This window comes from Pyxicephalus adspersus, chromosome Z (assembly GCF_032062135.1).
Source record: "Pyxicephalus adspersus chromosome Z, UCB_Pads_2.0, whole genome shotgun sequence".
Classification (NCBI taxonomy): Eukaryota; Metazoa; Chordata; class Amphibia; order Anura; family Pyxicephalidae; genus Pyxicephalus; species Pyxicephalus adspersus.
Window position 1 is genome coordinate 34,465,255 of NC_092871.1, and position 14,414 is coordinate 34,479,668.

A 14,414-nucleotide genomic window follows, 5' to 3' on the forward strand; every position below is an offset into this window, starting at 1 on the left:
CTGCAGCCAAAAATATGAATAAACCAAATGGTTGTAGGACTGCTGGCTTTACATGTACTATGAAGTATTTATTTTTGCTTTTGGGCCCTATAAGAAAAATATTGCAGTTTGTATCCTTTTAATGTATGCCCCCAGGATTTTCCTACCAGAGAATTCCTCAACTGAGGAGTCCAATTTTCCAAATTTATCCAAACAGAAAGTCTAACCCTTCCCCTTTATACTAAAATGTTCTTTTGTAACTGCTTGTTCTCTTTTAAACCTAGTCTGGTTCATTTGCTGATGGCATCACAGGAAGCAAATGGTAATTAACCCAGTGAGGACAGAGACAGCAGTTCCTAAATGTTCCTGCACTCTATCTAAATTTAAGTGGATGACCGAGAAAATGTATATGTCAGTTTGAGAGTGTTGGCTGATTCAGTTGGATCCAGTAAAATTGCAATGCTTGTGCCATTGTCTATTAATGAACTGCATATTTAAGACATCATGAATACATCATCTGCAAGTACAAAATCACAGAGCCAATTGTTCTGTTTATGCCTCAGTAGATTTTTAAATTTGTTGTCAAATGTGACATAATGTATAATTCAAAGACAAACTGCATGTTAAATTATGATAAATTGTGTTGTATCTAAGTTGTTGTTTTATTATGTAATGTATTTCCGGTGCCTACGAATATGCTTACCTTGCAGAGTAAGAAAAAGAAACAAATAAGGAAAGGTTTAACTTTAGTATAGATTCTAGGTGGCTATTGGTTGGACTGCCAAAATTATGAGAAATGGTAGCGATAAATTTCTATTAAGAAGTTTTGATGAGTTTTGATGCCACTGACCACTAGGGATCACTTATCATCCTATTCAGATAACCCTGTGGAAGAGGATAAAAACCCTATCTAACTCAGTTCAATATCTATGTGTACCACCGTCAGTTTCACTGTGGACCTTAATCTAACACAGTAATCCTTTGTGAATGATATTCAATGGATTTACCACTCAAAACATTTAGCTGTTGATTGCTTCTTGTAATCCCCTGAGTAAGCCCAATGGGTGAAACGCATCAGGATTGAGACAACCGTCTCCTATTATTCCTCATATATGAGCTTCTACTTATACTTCATACTATTATGTAGAAAACCTATTTCTAGTGATCAAGTGATTTCCCAACCAATTTTAGATTTTTCCCCTTTGAAGGATAAATGTATTGTTAACCATCTATTTAGTTGAAAAGGTGGCCTAATGTTACTTTAAATATATCTGCCAACTACAAAAAAAACCTTCTTTTCTTCCTTTGTTTGTTTTGATTAAGAAACAATTATCAGTGATCTAAGAACTGTGCAAAATGGTGTTTAGTAGACCCATAAAATCAGAACCCAGGAGGTGCTTGTTAGGAAGTCAACACATCAGCATCATTTCCAATTTTCTTCTGAAAAGGGCTAAAAAATACACATGACAAGTTTGAGAATACTGCAGCACATACTGTATGTATGCTAACCTGTCACACTACATTTTTTAAATGTATTAAAGAAACCAAAGTTGTATTAGGTTTATTTATATGAATACAATGTTACATTCAAAGGTTTAACTACAGACATTACAAGACATACTGCTATCACTGGGCCCTAGGGGATACCGGTTACAAAGATGATGGAGTTTCCATGCAGTATTATCCCCAGAATTGTTCAATCTGCATGGAAAAAGGGTGTAGGCAGGTGGCGGCCCCTGTATTGTGAAACTTACTTTTCAGTAATTACCTAAAAACAGGGTGGTTACCGAAAAATGCTAGGTGGTGCACCCAGCTTAAAGGGGCTGGGTTGAACACTGCCATGTCTTGTGAAATATCTATTTTAGGATTTGGAAGTGTAGACTTCTAGGAGGATAAATTGCACCTAGAGCCATCTGCTAAAATCCACCTAATTCAAACTAGAAAGGAGAGGCTTATCTCCTACGGAGCATTACACATCAGCAACCAATAAGGAGGAAGTCAAGTCTTTCAGTAGCCTTACCAGAACCTGTAGCCTGACATAGACTGACATCAATTTGTAAGGCTGTTCACATCATACCACTGGTGTTAAAGGGTTTAAATGAAGTGTATAATAGGTCACCTATCACTGTTGGAGGCCCAATCAAAATGTTGCTCTAAGACCCTGTGATCTCTAACTATGTCTCTGTCTCAAGTCACAACTGTTACACATCAATGCAAATATAAAAACAATCATCCATAAATAAGAAAGAGAATAATAAAAACTACAAATCCTCCAACTACTGTAGTCAGATAGGTAGCGTGTTTCACTGTTAGTCAGATAGGTAGATAGTCAGTGTGTTACATACAGGCAGACAGAGCCAGGGTACCCAGACTGCGTGCACACCATCACACTTGTACCAAGAGACAGTCAGACAGACTCAGTGACGGACGTCACATTTGTATACTGTGCTTCATATTACAAGTGTCACCAATTAAGGAATGTGCTACATACAACACACACAGCGCACTTGCATTTTTTAAAATAAATCCCCCCCAAAAATAAAATCTGCTTACTGTAATAATTTACACTTTGTGAAGCATATTAATATTTTAACTATGTCTAGCCAAAGAGGAAGGGGCAGCTTTGCCAGGGGTGGCAAGGAAATCAGTATGGGTTCGGTTTTTAACTCCAGAACTGAGAACAAGAAGCCAGCCGAACCATAGACATTTTAGCGCTGCTGGTGGTGTGCGCCCATTATTACCGCATCTTGAACAACAGGTAGTAGAGTACATGACCCAGCCTGGGTTAAGTGATTGCACCCCTTCTTCCTCCCAGTCCCAGACACAGGCCTCACAGGGGTTCAAAATTATAGTCCCTGATACACCTCTACCTCCTACTTCTTTCTCCTCGGTTGGAAAGTCTTGTGTAGAGCGGAATGTTCATGAGTACGTAGAGGAGTCCCAGTGAGGGGTTAGAGAGGTGGAGCTGGACGCATTCATTGAAGAAGCACAGTTGTTTGAGTCATCTGACAAAGAGAATCAGTTCACAGGCTTTCCCTCCTCTTACTTTTCACCCCAACACTCTGAGCCAGACGAGCCACTTCAAACTGGCCCTAAAAGGCTGCTCCTTCCTGTCGGCACATACAGGGAAACTGTCTCTTCTAATGTGGATGATGATGATGATATCCTTGATCCGACATGGGGGGAAATCATCATAGGCAAGAAGAAGAGGAAGAGGGTAAAAGCTGCCAACACCCTGCAGTCTTCACGAACTAGTTAGGCAACTCATAGTCGTCCATCGTCAACAGCTGTCACCTGACCCAGTTCGATGTTCGCCCGTGTGGGCATTTTTTAGTGTCCATAATGATGACAACACTATGGACATCTGCAAACTGTGTGCTCAGCAGTTGAAATGAGGTAAAAACCCAAACAAACTTTGAGCAAGTTGCATGAGCACACATTTAAAAAGCCACCACCCATTAACCTGGCAGGAACTCCTGGGCAAAGCACAGAGCTCTGTGCTTCGACCTCTGCCCCAGAAGCAAGCTCAAGCTGCTAAATATCTTCCTCCACTGTCTTTCCTCCTTCTGCCACCAAAGTTACCCGTGCTGCTGCCAGCAATTTGAGTGAGGCATGTAGCCGAGCAATACAGTTTTCAGGCTCCACCAGCGTTGAGGAGGAGCTCCAATGCAGATTCCACTTCCACCTCCTTTGACCCTTCTGCATCAGCCTCTTTCTCCAGGGACACTTTGCCATGGAGACCCAGCACCTCCTATCCACCAGCATCTGTTCCCCGCCAGCAACAACCTGCAGTTTGCTGTTCCAGTGCACAAGTCAGACTTTGCCACACAGTCCTGAGGTTGCGATGCCTCAGCTCCCTCAGCCACATCGGCGCAACAATTCTAAATGCCCTGCTGGAGCAGGAGGACCTTTGGCTATCTCCGCACAGAACTTGCGGAACTTCATAATACAATGCTTCCTTGCAAAGTACCCAGAGCTCCAGCCGCTGTTGCTGAAGGCCAGAAAGTTGTCAGCGCATTTACGCCGGTCGTACACAGCCAGTGCCAGATTGATTTACAGCAAAAACGGGTAATTTCTGATCTGGCCACTTGTTGGAATTCCACCTTTTACATGCTGCAGCGACTCAGTGAACAACAGAAAGCAGTGGTGGATTACGTGGCAGAGTCTGCTTGTTTCAGACGCTTACCTACATTACCTTACTTCAGCTCTGCGGTGGTGGATTACGTGGCAGAGTCTGCTCATTTCAGACGCTTACCTACATAACCTTACTTCAGCCCTGCGGAGTGGCTGCAAATTGAGGACTTGGGCACTGTATTGGCACCTTTGGAAGAGGCGACCAGGATGATCAACAGGAATAAGGCCTGTGTCAGTGACACCATCCTCATCATTTGCCTGCTGGAACAGGTGATGGTGGAGCTCAGACTTGACACAGAGCGGACGCTGCAGGAAGCGATGACGTTTAACAAGGTGAAACATAAAGTACACAGCAATATTGTTTGATATCTAGATATAGGAACTTCAATCAATATATACAGTACATGAAAATAAGGTTGTTAGTAACCCCTGTAATAATCTAATAATGGTTAGTACATATTAATTACAAAATAGCAAACAATGCAATATTAATATAGACACTTATAAGAATGCAATCAGGAATATCTTATAGCTACCTGCTAAAATGGTATTGGGTACTTCAGGAGCCTGCTTCCTTCAAAAGAAGACTCCATAACAGCTTGCCTCAGAAAGGCCTAAGAGCAAGCGAGCGACCTCCATTCTCTCAGTTCCCATTTTTATATAGTTAATTGCCATTAGGAATCATTGGGGCTCTTGGATTGGTTACTGCATGTTATCTGTAAGATGACACACCTCCCCTAGACTGGGATTAGTTATTGCATTTTAATGGACCTCCCAGCTAAATTTGATATGGGAATCTGGAGCTGGAATCTAAGTTTAGGGTTCAACAGAAGGTCCAGCTGGGTCATCACTCCAACTGTCCAGTTATTCATCCATCTTCTGCTAACTCAAGCTTGATGGATTTATTACCCCTTGAGGGTCCTACGGGTAATCAGTTTGTTATGGGAACTAGATCTTGTTTACTGGCATCTGTTTTATTATTTGTTTGTTTATTGTTCCTTGGGTAAGGTTCTTTAATAACCACTGATTAGGCATCCCCTAGGTGATACAGATGGCCCGTACAAGGAAAAACAGGTTCCCATATTTAAATACAACATTGCTAAACATATACACCCATATACACCTAATGGCTCAGGAAATCCCTCACCTCTATTGCAAACATCCAGGATTAGGCCGGATCGGCCAGGGGGCATTAGGCCGGAACGAACTACCTGCTAAGCCGTATCTGGCCTAAAGGCCGGAGTTTGCCGACCTCTGCTCTTCATATTCACCAATGTCTCCAATAGCTACAGCTTCTACACTGTCAACATAGGTGATGGCGTCAACCTCTTTCTCTTTTGTCCCTTCATTCTCTTCATCTTCAGACTCAATGGAAACAGGAGCCCATCCTTTAGCTTGGACTTCAGTAAGCGGAAACCTTTCCCCAGTCCACACAGAAACACATTCATCAGCCTGCACCTTGGTCAGCACTTAAGCATCTTCCACAGTAAAACTTTCAGCAGTCTGAACTTCATATGAAACAGGGACACTTATTTCAGCCTGCCCCTCTTTTCCAGATGTAGTTAGGACATGAACTTTAGATTTCTCTGCCACAAGAGAAACCAAAGCAGATAAAACAGTAATTTCTTCTACTACTTCTGTCCCACCACTGTCTAAAGTTTCTTCAACCACTTTGACCTCAGCAGAATTTTGTAAATCTTCACCTGATTTATCAAAAGCTGCATCTGAAACAAGACTAGCAATTTTCTCGTCAGCTGCTATGGAGGAACATTCTGTCTCTTAATCATTAACAGTATTTGTTTGCTCCAGGGTAGGCACACAAAATTTTTCTTACCAATTCTGTGCTGCCAGTTGCTGCACCACCATCCACTTCATGATGCAAACTAGCAATATCGTCTACCTTCCTACCGCTTCCGGAGCCACAGATCACAGCAACAGTGCTGGCGTACAAAACATCTTGGTTTGGCCCTTTTACGTTTAATCACAAATTTCATATATTTGCATTACACACTTCGGGGTGGCATTGACGATGTACTGCACCCAGCTCTAGATGCCAGTTACCAATGCAGTCTACGCTCTGTTTCAGGGCCCGCCGCCTCCTCCTCTCGCTGCTGCTGCTGCCGCCCGTCAGTACTCCATTCACTAAAATTGTACACTTCTGGGTGGCACTGACAATGTACTAAACCCAGCTCTCCATGACTCTTACCAATGCAGTCTCTGTGACGATAGCTGACCAGAGGCCACACACTGCTACTGCTCTCGCTGACCCACGCTCTGTCTCTGGTCCTCCATCCTTTTGCTTAATGTCACTGCACTATTTGTCCACAGCTTTACAGGTGGGATTCCTAACACGTCATCCAGGTTATGATGCCAGCTAGCAATTTCTATTAATATTAAACAGGATATATATATATATTTATATATATATAAATTAAATAGGGGTGCGTACAATAAAAAGCAACGCATTGTCCTGCTGTTTTGAAGGCAGAGACTGTTGCTAGTGGGTTGAGTTCACCCTTTCTCAATGTCCTAATGTTTATGCTACCTTATGGTAGTTCCATCACACAAAAATTCTATTTGCCTGCCATTTTCTGGAAAACCACAAGGTCTTTGGGAACTTTTGTATTTTTTCCTTGCCACTGTTCTTCTACACTTACCTAGCAAAATTGGTGGTTCTAACATGTATAGGAGCTTTGCTATTAATGTTTAAAGTCGGCCTATTAACTTTAATAGAATTTGCGAAACTGATTTGCTGCAATTTTGTGAACCACCGAAAAAAGAGGAAATCTTCACAAAACTGTCAGAGGCCTTCTGCTTCTACTCTTAAGCCTGTGTATGGCTTGTAACAGAGCAGTGAAACCTGGTGGCTAACTTTTGGACTGGAGGAACCCCATTTGGGGCCCTCTCTGCCTCTACTCAGAGGCCTGTAAAAATTCTGGCATGTTCCCTTGACCGCCCCATAAAATGGCCTTGCCAGCAACATAAAAAATCCTTCCTGATTTTTTTCTTGCCTTGTACAGTGTTGTGCAGAGCTAGGGGAGTCTTGACATGTCTTTTTAAATGTATTTGTAGGCTGTAGAAGCTCTACACAGTCTTGAAACCATCGACTTTAATGGTGTTCAAATTTGACGTTCGATCACCCAAACATTATCAGCCTATTTGAGCTAATAGCTATCAAATAGTGAGATATTTATCCAACACTACTCCTTACCTAAAGTGGACTTTTCTATCAAAGTAGAAGGTTGGTTTAAAAGCTTGGCTTATTCCCCTTCCCAAATTACCTACAACTAGTGGATGTAGAATGCACCTAAAAACTTGACATAGCTGTCCTTCCTGAAAGATTGCTCTTATATACAGAGCAACTGATATTCAAGGAGAAGATGCTTGTGTAAAGCACTCAAGCAACTTCTTGCAGGTCCAGTGTTGTGGTGACTACAAAGAACAAGCAGCAATGCAAACAATGTGATCAAGTAAAACAAGTTATTACTATTCAGTGGCAGTTCACCTGACACCCAGGGGTCCAACCTGGTCATAAATCCATAATATCATCAAAAACAGAAATGTTAGCATTAACCCATTTATTTTGTCATTGCACATCCTAGGTTTGATAAAATCCAGCCATCTTTACTACAACATAGTTCTTGCCATCTTCCTAATATTCCTTCCTTATATACAGTATATTGTGGCCCTATTTATTTCTATGAGTAAGCTGTAGTCATGGTGGCCTCCAGCAATCCCCCAGAGTATGGCTTCTATCCAGTGATGCGAACAGCTGCACCAGGACAGCATAGAGAAGAAACAGCCAAGATACTACTTACCTGCTGAATTTAGGTGATAAATAAGTAATTTTTTTTAAAGGACAGTTTTACTAAATGAAAATTTTTTTTGAAACATAATAAATTATGTCCCTAGGCTTCTTGTCCTGTGTTGCCCTTCACCCGAATCACATGTTCAGAGTTATAAACAGTTCCATATCTAACTTTTTATTTCAAAAAGTGGTAACAAAATTACTATAGTATGATAACTTCTAACTTTTCTACAGCAGACCTGAACCAGTACTAAGCTTTTAGCTTTTAATTTAATCTGTATATTTCAGAGTACAGCTGTTTCATTCACCATACAGTTTGATTTTCATGTAGGGACATTGATGTAAGGCAGAAATAAACTTCTTATCTCCTTTTTGCAGGGTTGCTGTTCTGCCATTGTATATTTGTCTTCCATGATTGATGTGCATATGTTTATTTTATCACTATATCCTCCTCCAAGCAACCATTTATGTTTATTTAATTTCCAATGTCAAATAGATATATTAATTTTGATATATTTGGTGGGGCACACATTGCTGTCACTGATCTGTGCACCAAGCAATGACCTGGTTTCTTTAATTTCTGTGCTGTACTGTGTGTGTTTTTTTTCTGTCAGCAGTAATATGCTGCAGCATCATTGTACAAAAAAGAAAATAATTCATTTCAGGATCATTAAATTTATAATTTAGTATCATTAAATTGTTTCATTGGTTGTCACAGTAAACCTGAAAAGTCCATGCAGGTAACAGATATGTCTAAACTTGCCATCACCAGCATTATATAGTCACATTCACTTCACTCTCCTTTTCAAATGTTTAGCTATTAGAAGCCTTTACATGCTTCTATGTTGCTATACTATACACTTTGCACAGGGATGAAAACTCCTTATGCTGTGGAGAGAAGGGCGGTACAGTGAACCTGTCCCTTTCCCTTTATGGTTAAAACTCAGGTTTGCTTAATATCTAAACTCCAGGGAATCAGGTTAGTACACATTTAAAATACATGTATGTGAGCTGTCATATTTGTCAAAGAAATTAATTTGCAATTTCAATGCATTTCAGTGCTGTCACTATTCTCAAGTATGCACCTTACAAACTGCATGGGTTGACAATGATGTTAAAAGTAAGAAATGCATTGTGTTAACCTGCCTCCAGATGGATCATGTTGTGCTTTGCACAGCATACCTGCCAATTATTGCACGATAATAGGTTCAAAATCCCCTGAAGCCTCCATCTTCACTGCTGAGTCTTCCAGGTTCACCCTAATCCTCTTTGGCCATTAGGTTGCCACTGATGATGCAACTCATGCAGACAAATCTAGGCCTATTCTCAGCAGTGGTGGTAATAGTTGCATAAGAGACTGTGCATGTCTCTTTTGCCAAAAACCTCCACCTCCAGGTGACTTTTGTTTTTGAGTTTAGTTCCAAACTCATAAACCTACTTTAAACAGGAGGTCTATTAATGCATGTAGATTTTCTTCTGTGGGTACTAAAAATGCCATATATACCCTCAGTCAGAACATCACCTTGAAACGTTCATAAATAATGTACCTCAAAATAAAAAAGCACTAAACATTGTGTAAAACTGTGTAAAAAAAAAATAAAAACATCCCCCAAAACTCTAACAAGCAGTGCTCAAGAGTCAAACAAGCAGTGCTCAACTCAGGAATTTTTTTGAGCTGGGTGCTGGGTAGCAAATAAGAACAGCCGGGTGGTTACTGAAAAGTGCCAGGTGGTGCGCCCAGCTAAAAGGGGCTGGGGAGAACACTGCCAAGATTTTAAAACAATTTCACAGTATTTCCCATAATAGTTTACAAAACTCATAACATAACATAACTCAAACATAATTTCCAACCATTATCTACACACATTTAATACAGATCATAAGTCCATAAATACCTCCATAAACTTATAAAATCTATCCCACTTTGGGTAATCAACATCTTCAAATATTGCAGATTTTGGACTTTCGATGATTAATATACTTTTTTATTTTGTAAATTTTCACCCTTTTATGTTTGGTTTAAGCACATGCACTATGTAATATATTTTTTTTGTTTAGAAAGTAGGAAATTTATTGCCTGTTTTTGGAATATATTTTATGTATCACAAACCATGTTCAATTATTTTGGTGAGATTCTGGGACTGTTTATACTGTAGCAGCTAGATTTAAGTGTAGCTAGGAGGACAGTGTTTATTGCTTTTTGATACGAGAGGGAGGGAGGTTGAAGACCTGGGATGCTGCTTGATTGTAGGAGCAGGGGTCTGAATTTTCAACATGCTGCTAGTACTGGGTTGTGTAACCTTTGTTGCAGAATGAATTATGCAAAATTGCACAGATGAGTGTATTTATTACAATATGGTCCCATTATATGGTATATACATATATATACACAGTATGGTCTCTTGATAGCTTATGCTTTGCTACTATTTCCCTTTATTTTATTTTATTTTTATTTTTTTTTAGCTCAGGTTACAAAGTTCAAATTGCAAATTACATCCTTGCATTGCCTTCAGCAGGGATCTTGTGATGTTTGAATGTAGCTGATGCTATTGTGCTTTTTACAGTGTGATTTGAAACTCCCTTTGGTTTCCATGAGATTTTTGTAAGTCATCATCTAACTGATAAAAGATCGGAGGACTTATGGTAGTCAAAATAGAAACTAGTGTGCCAACCAAATCATTAGATAATGGCAGCTGGAAAATGTGCAAAATAGAGGGAATATTTTACTTTCTTTTAACATTTTTTGTGTGGTAACTATTTTATTACTTTTATAAAAAAAAAGTATATGTTTTGAAATATATTTGTATATGTATGTTCTTAGCCATCTTAGCCCAATGAAGGAATATATTTGCCAATCTAGTTAACAATAGGAAATTAAATTGTCAATCTGGTATCATCTGACACCTACTAATGATGAGTGAGCCAAGTTGAATTTAACTAAGGTAAACTAAAAAAAAGTTTGCATAATAATTATAGGAAAAATAAAATGCTGGTTATGTTGGTGATTTAGTGGATTTGATTATACGTTGTTCGGCTTTGTGACCCAGTAAAAGGAAAGACAAAAAAGGAATAGAGAAAGAATTTAGAGAATGTTGTGAAACTAGATTAAATCACTGTAAAATGATAAAATTGCCCAATATTTCACAGACATGGTCCTAGAATAGATATGTATGGCACATAACTAGGTCAATAACGTCAATCTGGATGTTGACATTATATTGTGATGTGGGTAAATATTTTGTAACAGGACATCAGCTTCAGTGTCACACTTTTAAACTCACAATTTTAATTTAGATATACTTAATATCCTAATCAATTTGATAATAATCAAATATTGTGTTATTATTATTTTTTTTAAAAAAACACCTATTTTATTAGCAATTTCTTTCAATATAAGCAGGTGTTTTTTTCATACTGGCCACTGGTTTAATGTCCTGCTGTATTAGTCTACAATACATCCAGATATCCATAAATATTCCTAGAAAAGCCATTTTTGGATTAAAAACTAAGATTCACACCCTTTTGTCATTTCAGTATTTGGTATACTGACTAAAGGAAAAAAAAGTCATGCCAGAGTCATTTTCCTAAAGTCCCATTATGCAAAAAAAAAAAAAAAAGACTCAGTAGCCTAAATGGTTGGCCAGATGTTTATTCGAAAAGACTTACCTATAAAGCTACATACATGTCAAACAATTCTCGCCCGATAATTGTCTCAGGGCAGATATCGGCAGAGAATCTGGCATGTGTACAACCTGCGTTGTTCATAATCCGTGAATCCATCCTGGCAGATCCACGAACGATGGACAACGAGCAATCCTAATGCAAGGGAAGGGGGAGAGCACGCAGCAGGGTGCCGCTCCGTTGCTTCCCCCTTCCCCTCTCCATAGAGAAGAACAGTGCTGTATGTACAGCACTCGTTCATGCATCATGTGGTTCTTATGGTTGGAAGGATCGTGAAAGATCCTTTACAACAACAAGAATTGCACGTGTGTATGCAGCTTTAAACTAAAACTTGACATTTTGAAAATCCAAAAAAACCTGGACTTTACCCTTACTAGCAACTGAAAGATAATTACTTAATTACTTGATAAGGATTATCAAAAAGTCTATTCTTACTCTTCCTATGCTTCCAGACTCCCCCAGTCTGCTACTGCTCCTGTGTCTGAGAATTCATGTGCATGTTTTAAAGTAAACCTTTTGTCAAAACTATAAAAATGTTGCCTGCAGGCCTGGTAAAAAGCTTTGGGAGGCAGGCAGGGTGTCCTATATTCCCCTATACTCTGGTCAGGAAAGCAACCCATATCTACCCTGGCTCCCTCAGTGTCACCAAACAAAAGCCTGTTGGTAAAAGACAACCTCATGTCCAGGCACTACAAATGTATAAACAAAGATTCTAGAAAATGTTAGGAATGTACCTGCTATAGAATTATCCTGCCAAGCTTTTGACCATTGCCCTTAAGAGCCACCCATCTAGGGTGTAGTCCTTTGTTTCTGGCTTTCTGTCCTTTTGTTTGGCTTAATCATCAGTTTGACAGTACTTGACAAGACATCTCTATCGAGGTCTTCTGTAGATGTATTTTTTGAGTTTAAATCTACCTCTGCTGCTCCTGAATCATCTGAGATCTTGTTCTTACTTGCTTATTCTCTTGTGTCCCACTTGTACACTCCTCTGTAGGTTGGTACATGTTGGAGCAGCTGGGCATTTGAGGCCAAAGACTTTCTTTTTATAGGTCACCAGATTGCCGGCTGTAATATTCTTCATGGCACAAGGGTGGGACTCCTTGACCTTATTATTAAAACAATGTTCTTCTGTCAAGACTTTTCTGTGACTATTCAACCAAATTTTGACTTGACTTGAAGCAACAGCAATTTGTTTGTTTTAGTTTTAAAGGTTTACGAATTGTTTAAATTATAATATTACTAATGCAGTGCTCTCACCGCTTGGTATCTACTTAGCTTTGTGTTTGCACCATCTGTGCTTTCTGGGTTGGTACTTACTAAATTGCAAATTCCACATAGTAAAGTTGCTTCCAAACAGGGTCTTGATGACAACTTACACGAGCTGTGTTGATAAGGGAAAGAGAGGCAATAAGAGTAAGCAGAGGTTCCAGCAGCCATTTAGCGACAACTACACAGAGTACAGTAAAAGCATAGTTCTAACAACAACAAATCTACAGTTATGTACACTCGTTTTCTATTTTTGATTAGAAATCAATTGTCTCAATGATATTGCACTGTTATATACATCCCAAAGCAAAACAAATTTACAGTTCTAACAACAACAAATCTACAGTTATGTACACTCGTTTTCTATTTTTGATTAGAAATCAATTGTCTCAATGATATTTCACTGTTATTTAATATATAAGGCAGAGCTTAACAAAATCTATAAGTCATGTAGTAGTCATGTGACTAATTTAGAGGAGCTCACTATCTAAAATATCATGTGCAATAATTATCGTTGGAAACGAACGACTAACAATCGATCATTTGATAATCATTAACAAAAAAATTGCACAACGACGCCGATGAACGAGGATTGTCACTGGAAACGAATGACCATCCCAGCGGATCTGATTGGGCGACGATCGTTCGCAATCTATTGTGTGTACGGTCGTTCAGTGATCGTGGATGGTTCTGCAGAACACTTTCTCCTTTACATGTCACTTCCTGCATCGTTCAAATGATCGTATCCAGCATGTGTACACTATTGGTGGATAATATTTTAACAATTGTATCAGTACAGAGTTGTGCACAATATGATCGTTTAAAATAATCGTGCATAAACGTTGATCTGTCAAAGTCGTTCCTTTTCAATTACTGCACGTGTGTATGTGCAAATTTAACTCCAGTAGATAGTATCCTGGCTCAGGGAAAATGCAGGGGGCAGGAACTGAGACTATTTGCGACGGAAATGGCTGGGAGCGAATCATTTGCTCCCAGGATGCACAGCAACGCCCAGCAGCCCAATCAGGAGAGATCTGAGCACAGGCATAGACAGGGAAAGAAGGAGGGGTTAGTCACTCCATCTTGTGTTCTGTGTGAGGGAAAGAAGCAGGGAGAGAAGTGCATTGTGACAGGGACAGGTTAGGAGCCTTCTGTATATCTGGAAATATACAGATTTTGCAGTTTTTGATGCTACCTCTTGCTATCTAGCAAAAAAGACAGAAACATTTCTGTATTACTCTAAAAAAATACGGGTATTTCATTCTGATCTCACTTGCTATCTATCAAAAAAGCCAGAAAAATGTCTGTACAACTCTCAAAAAATACAGATATTTCATTCTGATACCACTTGCTATCTATGCCAGAAGACAAAAGCCAGAAAAAATTCCCTGTTACTCTGAAAAAATACAGTTTATTCATTATGATCCCACGTGCTATCTATCAATAAAAAGCCCGAAAATTTCTGTATTTCTTTCCAAAAAAATACAGATATTTCATTCTGATACCACTTGCTATCTATCAAAATAGCCAGAACAATTTCTGTATT

At 39.3% G+C, this 14,414-nt stretch overlaps 1 protein-coding gene across 3 annotated transcripts in view; it reads left to right on the forward strand.

The window, feature by feature from the left end:
* Nucleotides 1-14,414, forward strand: part of TRPC5 (transient receptor potential cation channel subfamily C member 5) — a 229,386-nt gene that overhangs the window by 166,852 nt on the left and 48,120 nt on the right. The window lies entirely within an intron of this gene.